The sequence below is a fragment of the Pleurodeles waltl genome, chromosome 7 (genome assembly GCF_031143425.1).
Source record: "Pleurodeles waltl isolate 20211129_DDA chromosome 7, aPleWal1.hap1.20221129, whole genome shotgun sequence".
Lineage (NCBI taxonomy): Eukaryota > Metazoa > Chordata > Amphibia > Caudata > Salamandridae > Pleurodeles > Pleurodeles waltl.
In genome coordinates, this window is record NC_090446.1 from 556,785,779 (window position 1) to 556,798,509 (window position 12,731).

The window sequence follows — 12,731 nt, forward strand, 5'->3', positions numbered from 1 at the left end:
ATATTAGTTGTGTTAACGTTGAGTTAAGACCTCGAAAGATTTGGCGGGGTATAACAAGGGGCAGGCTAAAAAAATAAATACAACAGTCTGAAGTGCCACCATCTTTGTTACTGCTATCCCCCATGTAACCGATAGTGGTCGGGGTATTCCAAAAATCCCTGAGCCACAGAACTCTGCAAGGGCCGCCGCTATATTGCCCTCCAAGAGGTCATTGGTGTCATGATATAGGCGGTCATTATGAACACAGCGGTAAACACTGCTGACCGATGTGGCAACGGTGAACAGAAGACCGTCATTGGCGGTGAACAGAAACCCGCCATATAATGAACCAAAAAACAGATTCCGTCAAATCACCAGTCTCCGGCAGGACCCTGTCGGAAATGCTGGACCTCTCACCCCGACACCGCCGAGCACCCCCACATCCCGCCCTCCAAATAATAATGCACAAATCATCTTGGCAGTCAGTGGAAGCCGAACGACCATTGGCGGTGCAGACTTCCATGGGTGGCAAGTGGACCCAACAGTAAGAAGTGCACACATTGGAGAAGTTAGAAACCCACACACCTGCCACACATCCACAACAGCATAAAAGCACTCACAGACACACCCCACAATCCTTTGCAACGAAAGTAGGCCAACGAAGACAGAACACCAGAAGCAGACACCGAATGGCAGAATACACGAGACTCACACCGAAGAGCACCCTCACCGCAATTCCACCCCCGACACCATTTACCACACTCACCATGTCACCCCCCAAACATCCACGCTTCACAGAAAGGGAGCTAAGGACCATGGTGGACGAGATCCTGAAGGTGGAGCCACAACTTCTCTTCCAGGGGATCCTCATCAATAGTCATAAACATTGAATATTCCCGCCCTTGTGCGGGGACCCCGGAGCATATATAAAATACACACATTATACATGTGTAACAGTCATGCAGGCTATCATGTTAAAAACAGGCTAAAATGCTTTATTTCTATGAAGGTTTTTTTTTCTTTTTTTTTTTTATATTATAAAAACTACAATAGAGCATAAATATCTACCCAAGCTCCTAAAACTAGGCTTAGGGAAGTAAGCAGCAGCAAACTCTAGAGAAAAAATTGAAAAAACTGCATTGAAAAACAATGAAGCATTCTTAGCCAATAGGCTGCATGCAGGTTAACACAGAAGAACCATAAAAACTTTGGCACCGTGCCTTTAAGACCCTGAGCACCTCCAGTATCCCACCATGCCTCAGGGGTGAAGGAAAGGTGACAGTTGGTTCACAGTTAGGTCAGTTCTTTTTTTCCGGCTTCTTCTGAGAGGATCCTGGAGCATTGAGCTCTCAGTTTTTCTGAGTTTTTCTCAGAAAAATTCTTTAAAAAAGCATTTTTTCACTTTTCATTCGACAAATAACATCTTTGTCTGAGCTAGGCAGTTTTTTCCTGACAGAAAAATGCCTTCACTTTTTGTCAAATGCCCTGCTTGTGGGAAGAAGAAGGCCCAGTCAGATCCCCACTCTCTGTGTATAGTGTGCCTGCCTCAGAGTCACTGCCCTGACACTTGTAAGTACTGCAAGAACATGTCTAAGAGGACTCTGAAAGACAGAGAGAAGATCCGGCTACATGGGCTTCAGGAGAGGCAAAGAACATCGTCCTCCTCACTTCCCAGACAACCAGAAGGCCATTCTCAGAAGAGAATGGCTCGGTCGACGTCAGCAGGTAGGAAAGTACCTGTTTGTTCACCATTGATGTCGTCGCTACCACCGTCTCACCGGCATAGATCACCGTCGACGGCGACACACCCGACGTCGAAGGAAACGGCGTTGAGGGAACATCATCGCAGGGGCAGGTCTCTGTCGACGGCAGCCCGCCGATCGACGTCGAGCCATCGCCGGCGTGCCAGGTCGCCGCCAAAGGCTGTGCGCCCCCCGACGTCAGGACACACAACGTCGAAATCACCACGACGGCATGAGAGACATCCACCGTCGACCTCCCACCGCTCCACGTCGAGGCACACGACGGCGAGCAGGTCGAGGTCCAAGGATCGCCGTTCGACGTCAAGGCACTCTGCGTCGAGGCACTCAACGTCGAGGCACTCAACGACGAGGCAAGAGCAACCGGCTGGACGCCCTTCGACGTCGACACAGCCATCGACGTCGACGCAGGTTTTACCTGTCCCACAGGGAGCAGAACATCGCCCCACGCCAGACAAGGCCGCGCCATCTCCAGTGGTCTCCATACCGAGCGACTCTTCTCGGTCAAGAGCGGCATCATCTGGGCATGTCTCGCCCATCAATCTATCTCCGAGATGGCTGGAGAGCCTTAACAGACCAGCGGCCTCCCCAGATTCGCAATATTCGCGAATGTATTCGCCTACTGCCTCCCTGCCAAGAACGCCATCACCGACAGCCAGGGCAGAACGGGCTCGTTCTGCTCCTCGCCAACCGGCCGCGAGGCCTAGGCGCTCTGCTACAGCGTCTTGCAGCAGGTCTCGTTCTCAACGAAGATCCAGGTCTCGTTCAAGAAGAAGATCACCCTCTTGGTCTTCATCAGGTTCATCTGTGGGGCGTTACTCACCCACCCTCACAGATTCACCACCTGCTAGAGTCTCACCGGTCAATGACATTACCACGTTTAACGAGGTGCTGGTAAGAGGAGCGCAGAAACTCAACATAGAGGTTCCAGAGCCATCTACCTCCTCATCAGTCATCTTTGAGACTCTACAACAGAGATCAGCATCGAAAAAGCTGCTGCTTCTAGTGCCTGGTTTGTTGCTGCCGACCATGGACACTTTTCTGGCCCCAGCCTCGCTTAAATCTGCCCCGGCTAGGATTCTCAAAAAATACAAGGCTCCCGAACAGGACCCTTTGTTCCTCAGGAAGGATCCGCCACCGGACTCGGTTATAATAGCTGCCGCCCGAAAAACCCACTCAGTGGCATCTTCATCCACGGTACCCCCGGAAAAAGAGAGCAGACATCTAGACTCTGGGGAGAAAGATATGCGGGACGGCGGCTTCGGCAATGAAAGTCTCCAGTGCGTCTGCGCTCCTGGGCAGGTATGATCGTTCTCTGTGGGACTCGCTCAGTAGATTCACAGAAAAATTGCCCAGAGAGGACAGACAAGATTTCCAGGAGATACTGCAAGAAGGATGCCTGATATCCAACCAGGTTATCAGCGCGGCAGCAGATGGGGCGGATTTAGCTGCTCATGGGTACGCACATGGAATCTGTGCAAGGAGATCTTCCTGGCTGAGACTCACTGGTTTGAAACAGGAAGCACAACAACGCATCCTGAATCTCCCATTCGCCGGGAAAACTCTATTCGGTGCCCATGCAGACGAAGAAATGGCCCGCATGAAGACCGAGGTGGATACCATAAGGGCAATGGGCCTGGAAAGAAAGAAAGATTTCAGGCGGAGGTACAGGCCGTATGACAGGCGCCATTTCCAGCAGAGGGTTCAAACCCCTCATTGGTCGCAAAGGTCACAGCAACAATAGGGGCGCCCTCTTTTTCAACGGAGAAACACAAGGGAGCGAGGGTCAAGTAGACCTCAACAGTCCACTCCGAAAGCACCCACCAAGCAATGAAATCTCGCTTCCCTTGACACTGTACACCACTCCGGTGGGGGGAAGTATTACAGCTTATCTTCGCGAGTGGCACTCTATCACAAGAGACAAATGGGTGCTCAATATTGTCGAACATGGCTATTCTCTTCTTTTCAAACAGCCTCCACCATGCTTGCCACCAACCAAAGACAATCCATCTCATCTCAACTTGCTACGCAAGGAGGCTCTCGCCCTCCTAAAAAAGAATGCCATAGAAAAGGTTCCACCTGCACACAGAGGACAGGGAGTCTACTCCTGTTACTTTCTGGTGGCGAAGAAGGGTCGAGAGGGCGTTTTCAGGCCAATTCTGGACCTACGGCTGCTGAACAAATACATAAGGAAGCAGAAGTTCAGGATGCTAGCGCTTCACCAGATTTTCCCTCAACTACATCAGGGAGACTGGATGTGCTCCATCGACCTGCAGGATGCGTACTTTCACATCCCAATAGCTCCCAAACATCGAAAATTCCTGCGCTTCAGAGTAGCGTTACAGCATTACCAGTTCAGAGTTCTACCCTTTGGCCTGAAATCTGCCCCGAGAGTTTTCTCGAAATGTATGGCAGTGGTGGCGGCGCATCTTCGAAAACAAAGGATATACATATATCCATACTTAGACGACTGGCTACTAAAGGCTTCTTCTCCGGAGCAGGCGAGAAGCCATCGGGACATTGTACTCGGAGTTTGCGAAGCTCTAGGTCTTCAGGTGAATTACCAAAAGTCAACCTTGATTCCAACACAGAATCTTCACTACCTGGGAGCTATCATAAACACAGAACTCCAAAAAGTGTATCCTTCGGAGGAACGACTATCCTCAATAGGCAGGAAGTGTCAGGACCTGTTGAGAGCCAACGCACCTACGGCACGTCAGGTGACATCGCTGCTGGGCTCCATGGCATCATGCATTTTTATTTTCCCAAATGCCAGACTCCACATGAGACCCCTCCAAGAGGCATTGGAGACCAACTGGAGCCAAAGAACAGGTCGCTGGGAGGACACGGTGCAGCTACCGGCGGTAGCACTTCAGTCATTGAGATGGTGGATGCACAGACCTCACCTGTCAGTGGGTGCTCCGTTTCACCAGGTGCTTCCATCCGACACCCTAGTAACGGATGCGTCTCTTCAGGGATGGGGGGCTCATCTGGGTCCCTTTCAAGCGCAAGGTCTGTGGTCAGACAAGGAAAAGCAGTACCACATCAATCTGCTAGAACTCAGAGCGGTCCATCTGGCTCTCAAGTCTTTCATACCACTAATTCAGGGGAAAACGCTCTTAATACAGACAGACAATACAACCACAATGTATTACTTGAACAAACAAGGGGGAACGAGATATCCCAAGCGATATGGCATTGGCTCCTGGCCAGAGGAATGTCAATTACAGCGGTTCACCTGCCAGGTCAGCAGAACGTGGAAGCAGATTTTCTGAGCAGACACCTAGAGGACGCTCACAATTGGGTCCTACACGGCTAAGTCGCAGAATACATCTTCGCGCAATGGGGTCGGCCTCAACTGGATCTCTTCGCAGACGAAGTAAACAAGAAATGCCCAGACTTCGCATCCAGGTTCTACCGTCCGGGATCTCGAGGGAATGCCCTGTTGATCGACTGGTCAGGGATATTTCTCTACGCTTTTCCGCCGATTCCCCTCATTCCGGCAGTGATCAGCAAACTTTACAGATCCAGGACCAGAATGATTCTTATAGCGCCACAATGGCCCCGTCAATTCTGGTACACAGATCTCCTCAACCTGTCGGAAAAACCTCACAGGAGGCTGCCGTGCAGACCGGATCTTTGGAGCAGAATGGAGGGCAGAATTCTACATCCCAACCTACCCTCTCTGAGCTTAACAGCATGGCTCCTGAATTCCTGCAGTATGGGCACCTAGGACTCTCACAGGAGTGCATGAACATCTTGAAAGAGTCCAAACGGCCTTCCACGCGGCGTTCTTACGCTTTTAAGTGGAAGAGATTCTACATATGGTGCTGTCAGCAAGGTCATAATCCCATACGGGCGCAGGAGGATGTCATACTGTCCTATTTGCTTCATCTAGCGAAGTCCGGTCTGCAGGTATCGTTTATTAAGGTACATTTGTCTGCTATTACAGCCTATCGCAAGTCACCTTCTCAGGAATCCTTCTTTACGAAACCTGTAGCCAAGGATTTCTTAGAAGGTTTGAAGAAAGTTTTTCCGCCCATTTGGAGAGCTTCTCCTCCATGGGAACTGAACATAGTCTTGGCCAAACGTATGGGCCCTCCTTTTGAGCCTATACATAAGGCCTCTTTACAACAACTTACGTGGAAGACGGCTTTTCTAGTGACCTTTACTTCAGCGAGGAGGGTCAGTGAAATCCAGGCCTTGTCTTCCAAAGAACCGTACACGGTTTTTCATGACAATAGAGTGGTTCTACGAACTCACCCATCTTTCCTTCCGAAGGTGGTGTCAGAATTCCATATCAATCAGACCATATCTTTACCGACTTTCTTTCCCAATCCGGAGACTCCGGCAGAGAAAGCATTGCACTCCTTAGACTTGAAAAGAGTGCTGAAATTTTATCTGGATAAGACAAAATCGATTAGACATTCTAACCGCTTGTTTGTAAACTATGGTCATTTGAGGACAGGAGAGGCAGCATCTAAACGAACAATATCAAGATGGATAGTTTCTTGTATTGTTAATACTTACCAGCTAGCTAATAAACAATTACTAGCGCGGCCTAGAGCGCATTCCACAAGGGGAAAAGCGGCTACTGCTGCCCTCCTTAACAATGTTCCGATATCTGAGATTTGTAAGGCTGCTACATGGAAGTCTGTCCATACGTTTACGAGACATTACTGTTTAGACTCAGATGCAAGAGCGGATGCCCAAGTGGGGCAGGCCTCTCTAAGAAATCTATTTGCGTAATACCTATCTATTCCTGCACTTCTATCGGACAGTCCGCTGGATTTAGGGATGGGCTTGCTAATCTATTTAATGTTTATGACTATTGATGAGGATCCCCTGGAAGAGAAGGATAAGTTACTTACCTGTAAATCCTAGTTCTCTTCCAGGGGTATCCTCATCAAAGTCATAAACAACCCACCCTCCTCCCCGGACGCACGTCTCCTAGAAGTGCAGAACAGACTGTATTTTGAATCTGTTATACAAATTGCCACCGTAAAAAGAACTGACCTAACTGTGAACCAACTGTCACCTTTCCTTCACCCCTGAGGCATGGTGGGATACTGGAGGTGCTCAGGGTCTTAAAGGCACGGTGCCAAAGTTTTTATGGTTCTTCTGTGTTAACCTGCATGCAGCCTATTGGCTAAGAATGCTTCATTGTTTTTGTAGGAAAGTACCATCTTGCCTGACATGTTACCCCCATTTTTCACTGTATATATGTTGTTTTAGTTGTATGTGTCACTGGGACCCTGGTAACCCAGGGCCCCAGTGCTCATAAGTGTGCCTGAATGTGTTACCTGTGTAGTGACTAACTGTCTCACTGAGGCTCTGCTAATCAGAACCTCAGTGGTTATGCTCTCTCATTTCTTTCCAAATTGTCACTGACAGGCTAGTGACCATTTTTACCAATTTACATTGGCTTACTGGAACACCCTTATAATTCCCTAGTATATGGTACTGAGGTACCCAGGGTATTGGGGTTCCAGGAGATCCCTATGGGCTGCAGCATTTCTTTTGCCACCCATAGGGAGCTCTGACAATTCTTACACAGGCCTGCCACTGCAGCCTGAGTGAAATAACGTCCACGTTATTTCACAGCCATTTTACACTGCACTTAAGTAACTTATAAGTCACCTATATGTCTAACCTTTACCTGGTAAAGGTTGGGTGCAAAGTTACTTAGTGTGAGGGCACCCTGGCACTAGCCAAGGTGCCCCCACATTGTTCAGAGCCAATTCCCTGAACTTTGTGAGTGCGGGGACACCATTACACGCGTGCACTACATATAGGTCACTACCTATATGTAGCTTCACCATGGTAACTCCGAATATGGCCATGTAACATGTCTATGATCATGGAATTGCCCCCTCTATACCATCCTGGCATAGTTGGCACAATCCCATGATCCCAGTGGTCTGTAGCACAGACCCTGGTACTGCCAAACTGCCCTTCCTGGGGTTTCACTGCAGCTGCTGCTGCTGCCAACCCCTCAGACAGGCAGCTGCCCTCCTGGGGTCCAGCCAGGCCTGGCCCAGGATGGCAGAACAAAGAACTTCCTCTGAGAGAGGGTGTGACACCCTCTCCCTTTGGAAAATGGTGTGAAGGCAGGGGAGGAGTAGCCTCCCCCAGCCTCTGGAAATGCTTTGTTGGGCACAGAGGTGCCCAATTCTGCATAAGCCAGTCTACACCGGTTCAGGGACCCCTTAGCCCCTGCTCTGGCGCGAAACTGGACAAAGGAAAGGGGAGTGACCACTCCCCTGACCTGCACCTCCCCTGGGAGGTGTCCAGAGCTCCTCCAGTGTGCTCCAGACCTCTGCCATCTTGGAAACAGAGGTGCTGCTGGCACACTGGACTGCTCTGAGTGGCCAGTGCCACCAGGTGACGTCAGAGACTCCTGCTGATAGGCTCCTTCAGGTGTTAGTAGCCTATCCTCTCTCCTAGGTAGCCAAACCCTCTTTTCTGGCTATTTAGGGTCTCTGTCTCTGGGGAAACTTTAGATAACGAATGCATGAGCTCAGCCGAGTTCCTCTGCATCTCTCTCTTCACCTTCTGATAAGGAAACGACCGCTGACCGCGCTGGAAGCCTGCAAACCTGCAACATAGTAGCAAAGACGACTACTGCAACTCTTTAACGCTGATCCTGCCGCCTTCTCGACTGTTTTCCTGCTTGTGCATGCTGTGGGGGTAGTCTGCCTCCTCTCGGCACCAGAAGCTCCGAAGAAATCTCCCGTGGACGGAATCTTCCCCCTGCAACCGCAGGCACCAAAAAAGCTGCATTACCGGTCCCTTGGGTCTCCTCTCAGCACGACGAGCGAGGTCCCTCGAATCCAGCGACTCTGTCCAAGTGACCCCCACAGTCCAGTGACTCTTCAGCCCAAGTTTGGTGGAGTAAGTCCTTGCCTCACCTCGCTGGGCTGCATTGCTGGGAACCGCGACTTTGCAGCTACTCCGGCCCCTGTGCACTTCCGGCGGAAATCCTTTGTGCACAGCCAAGCCTGGGTCCACGGCACTCTAACCTGCATTGCACGACTTTCTAAGTTGGTCTCCGGCGACGTGGGACTCCTTTGTGCAACTTTGGCGAGCACCGTTTCACGCATCCTCGTAGTGCCTGTTTCTGGCACTTCTCCGGGTGCTACCTGCTTCAGTGAGGGCTCTTTGTCTTGCTCGATGTCCCCTCTCTCTTCAGGTCCAATTTGCGACCTCCTGGTCCCTCCTGGGCCCCAGCAGCGTCCAAAAACGCCAAACGCACGATTTGCGTCTTGCAAGGCTTGTTGGTGTCCTTCCGGCGGGAAAACACTTCTGCACGACTCTCCAAGGCGAGAGGGATCCGTCCACCAAAGGGGAAGTCTCTAGCCCTTTTCGTTCCTGCAGAAACCTCAGCTTCTTCTGTCCAGTCGAAGCTTCTTTGCACCCGCAGCTGGCATTTCCTGGGCATCTGCCCATCTCCGACTTGCTTGTGACTTTTGGACTTGGTCCCCTTGTTCCACAGGTACCCTAGATTGGAAATCCACAGTTGTTGCATTGCTGGTTTGTGTCTTTCCTGCATTATTCCTCTAACACGACTATTTTGTCCTTAGGGGAATTTTAGTGCATTTTGCACTCACTTTTCAGGGTCTTGGGGAGGGTTATTTTTCTAACTCTCACTATTTTCTAATAGTCCCAGCGACCCTCTACAAGGTCACATAGGTTTGGGGTCCATTCATGGTTCGCATTCCACTTTTGGAGTATATGGTTTGTGTTGCCCCTATCCCTATGTTTCCCCATTGCATCCTATTGTAACTATACATTGTTTGCACTGTTTTCTAAGACTATACTGCATATTTTTGCTATTGTGTATATATATCTTGTGTATATTTCCTATCCTCTCACTGAGGGTACACTCTAAGATACTTTGGCATATTGTCATAAAAATAAAGTACCTTTATTTTTAGTATAACTGTGTATTGTGTTTTCTTATGATATTGTGCATATGACACTAAGTGGTACTGTAGTAGCTTCACACGTCTCCTAGTTCAGCCTAAGCTGCTCTGCTAAGCTACCATTATCTATCAGCCTAAGCTGCTAGACACCCTATACACTAATAAGGGATAACTGGGCCTGGTGCAAGGTGCAAGTACCCCTTGGTACTCACTACAAGCCAGTCCAGCCTCCTACAGTTTTTCAATGCAGTTTTTTCTATTTTTTCTCTAGAGTTTGCTGCTGCTTACTTCCCTAAGCCTAGTTTTAGGAGCTTGGGTAGATATTTATGCTCTATTGTAGTTTTTATAATATAAAAAAAAAAGAAAAAAACTTCATAGAAATAAAGCATTTTAGCCTGTTTTTAACATGATAGCCTGCATGACTGTTTGTTACACATGTATAATATGTGTGTATTTTATATATGCTCCGGGGTCCCCGCACAAGGGCGGGAATATTCAATGTTTATGACTTTGATGAGGATACCCCTGGAAGAGAACTAGGATTTACAGGTAAGTAACTTATCCTATTTGGGGGCTCAGGTGCAGCACACACCCATCGCCAGGAAGATGGAGCTATGGCAGACAATTGTCAACAGGGTCAATGCAGTGGGACACCATCCACGCACCAGGGACGACATCCGCAAGAGATGGAATGACCTGCGGGGGAAGGCCAGGGCCATGGCATCCAGGCACCACATTGCCGTCCAGAAGACAGGGGGAGGACCTCCACCAACACCACCGACTACACTGACTGGGAGGAAAAGGTACTGGCCATCCTGCATCCTGAGGGACTCACTGGAGGAAAGGACTTGGGTAAGTCGTCTACATTTACTCCATATAAATCACACCTGGAATGCATGCTCTACCCCACCTCTCCAACACACCACCAGGAACAACACCTCACCCACGCCACAGGCAATGAAGCCACCACCCCTGCATGCTCACAAACCCACTAATAGGCCCACATCCCTCCCCCTGTGCACAGCCACCCACCCTTGCAAGAAAAACACAATGGCCTATAACAACCACAATGCACCTCCACATCCTAAGCTAAAAGCAATGTTAACCCCTGCATGGTCCCAAAGTGTGTAAGCTGCACAAACTCACCCAGGCTTCTGCACCCCATCCGACCATGCGAATGTAACAGACATGTCCATTTCCCCCAACAGGCACCACCCATGCCACCCTGACGGACCCGACAAGGAGTGGCAGTGCCCACCAGGGAGACAGAGGCACCTCACAGGACACTGGGGATGGAAACCTGGACACTGATGAGCAGGCTGCCCCTCACACAGTCCTGGACTGTCACCATCCTGCAGCCCCACCCAGGATACCACTGACACCCCCACCACCCAGGCAAGAACTTCAGCCCAGGGCAACCGTCCACACACCTATGTATCCAGACCACAGACTGGTGGAACATGATTACAGAGGCCACAGTCTCTCCACTACCAACAGGCAGGAAGACGATGGCCCCAGTACAAGTGGCACTGCCAGACCTGTGCAGGGGACACAGGCACAGGGGGCTAGGCCCAGTGGGAGGGCATCAGTGGGTCAGGGGGGAGGCCACAGAATGGATGCTGCAGCCCAGGACATGATCTGAGGTCCTGTGGGCCTACCAGCATACCCATGACAGATTGTCCCAGATAGTATCCACCCTGGAACAGTCAGCGGATGCAGCAAGTACACCACCAAGAGGCCATGGAGCAGTGGAAAATGCACAACGCTACAATGGCCAACATAGCAGGTGCGCTGCTGCAGCTTGTACAGACCCAGCCTGAGGCCCACACAGTACAGGAAGCCCCCACTACAGCACAGGAGACAGACCCGACAATGAGAGCATCAGCAGCAACTTCCCACGAACTACCCCCAGAGGAAACACAGGATACAACCGTCTCATCCCCTCTAGCTCAGCAACAGGCACCCAAACAGACCCTCTGGCCAAGACATGGGACTGAAACACCTGCCAAGAACAAGGCCCCCTCAAAGAAGTGACTGCAACAATCTGTCCACCAACTGCCCCACACAATCAACCACCAAACAGTGCTAACAAGAAATAAGAACTCATGTAAGCATTGATGGCCCTACCAATACTTACAACAAGGCTACAACCATGTTGGCATTTAGGATAACCACCCATGACCAACTGCCATCACTGTAATTTGCACGATTCAATCCCTACACCAAATAAAACACATCACACCTGTAACACTGTCACCTGTCATAATGTGTGAACAAAGTGAAGTATGGATGCAACTGGCTGATAACTACTTTATTTGTAGCTGAGTAGCATGAAGGTACCCACTCACATTACATGTTGTTGTGCCTAAATCTGTTTAGAAAAAAAAACACTAAATTGTATTCTGTCCTATGCAAACCTGGACACAGTTTCAATTAGTACATTCAAACCCCTCTAGATGACAAGGCATACTGACAGTATGTTTCACAGACACCAATCTCAGCCCTTAGTCCCACATAGTTACTGGAAGTAGAGTTGTATCAGTTGGGTCCTGGAACTTACATCTTCCCCTTCCTCATCACCATCACTCTCGTCCCCTCTCTGAGGAAGCTGGTCTGGATATACTGCACCCTCCACCTCCAAGAGAGGGATAGAATTTCTCACTGCCACATTGTGCAGCATGCAGCAGGCCACCACTATTCTACACACCCTTTCAGGCCCATAGGCCAGGGAACCCCCCAGAGATATGTAGACAACGAAATCTAGCCTTCAGGATACCTATTGTGCGCCCTATCACCCTCCTAGTATGTCCATGGGCCTCATTGTAATTCCTCTCTGCATCTGTCCCAGGATTCCTCACTGGTGTCAGGAGCCAACGCAAGTTGGGCTAGCCAGAATCACCTAGAAAGAGGTGCAAAATAGAACTGTCATTGACAAGCCTCAGAGGCAGACAGCCTGTATGTCTCATAGGTGGCAGTTAGTGACATAAATGCCTACCTATGATCCACCCTCTGCTCTTGTAGTTGTTCCATCTTGTGTGGCACACTACTGTTCCTCAGCACAAAGGAA